The sequence below is a fragment of the Suncus etruscus genome, chromosome 14, assembly GCF_024139225.1.
Source record: "Suncus etruscus isolate mSunEtr1 chromosome 14, mSunEtr1.pri.cur, whole genome shotgun sequence".
Lineage (NCBI taxonomy): Eukaryota > Metazoa > Chordata > Mammalia > Eulipotyphla > Soricidae > Suncus > Suncus etruscus.
The window spans coordinates 62,018,057-62,019,495 of NC_064861.1; positions in this window are offsets into that span (position 1 = coordinate 62,018,057).

The window sequence follows — 1,439 nt, forward strand, 5'->3', positions numbered from 1 at the left end:
ACTGTGCTACAAAGACTAATCTTTTTTTGTTTTGTTTTTTTTTTGGGTCCCACCCGGCAGTGCTTAGGGGTCACTCCTGGCTCCACGCTCAGAAATCGCTCCTAGCAGACACAGGGGACCATATGGGATGCTGGGATTTGAACCACCATCCTTCTGCATTAAAGGCAAATGCCTTACCTCCATGCTGTTGTGTATGTAAACATTTTATGGGATTATTATGTTACTGACCCTACCCTGATCATTGATTGTGCCCTGCCCTAAGGTGTGACCTGGCATTCTGCCCCCACCCTAGGGTGGTACCTGATTCTGCTTCCACCATTGGGTGGTATCTGATCCCACCATTAAATGGCACCTGATTCTGGGGGATAAAAACAAGGGTCTGTGGAAGGCGAGGGGCTTTTTGGCTAGAATTGATGCTGAGGCTTTGGACTTCAGTCTTGTCCACCGAATAAAGCTAATATTTCCACAAGCCTGACGGTCTGCGAGCTGTTTACCGGCCCCTTCACCTCAGAACCGCTGGCTGAACAGGGTGGCAGACGCGTGCTCTGAGCTGGAGGGGAAAGACTTCATCCTCTATCCCTCCATCCTCTTCAGGGGCTGACTTGCAACACATGCTATCTCTCTGGCCCCAAAAACTAACACTTCCCCTTTTAATACTTCCCCTCTTGTTGATACTGTTGCAAGGATCTTTTTGTTTGTTTGTTTGTTTTTTTGTTTTGTTTTGGGTCATACCCGGCAGGGATTACTCTTGGCTCTATGCTCAGAAATCACTCCTGGCAGGTTCAGGGGACCACATGGGATGCAGGGATTTGAACCATCATCCTTCTGCATGCACGCAAATGCCTTACCTCCATGCTATCTCTCTGGCCCCTGTTGCAAGGATCTTAAGCCACCTGCTGCAATGCTCACATTTTTACTTTATTTACTTTTATTTTGGTTTGGGGGCCACACTTAGTGGCATACAGGAGTTACTCCTGGCTTTTTATTTTTTATTTTATTTTATTTTTTTTGGTTTTTGGCTTTTGCGTCACACCCGGCAGTGCTCCGGGGTTACTCCTGGCTCTATGCTCAGAAATCGCTCCCGGCAGGCTTGGGGGGCCATATGGGATGCCAGGATTTGAATCACTGTCCTTCTGCATGCAAGGCAAACATACTACTTTCCATGCTATCTCTCAGGCCCCCCTACTCCTGGCTTTTTGCTCAGAATAACTCCTGGAGCCATAGTGATAGCACAGTGGTAGGGCGTTTGCCTTGCACATGGCCAACTAGGGATGAACCCGGGTTCAATTCTTGGCATTCCATTTGGTCCCCCAAGCCTGCCAGGAATGGTTTCTGAGTGCAGAGCCAGGTGCACCGCAGGGAATGGCCCCAGAACCTAAATAAATAAATAAAAATTTACTCCTGGCAAGCTCAGGGAACCATATGGGAGGGCAGGGATT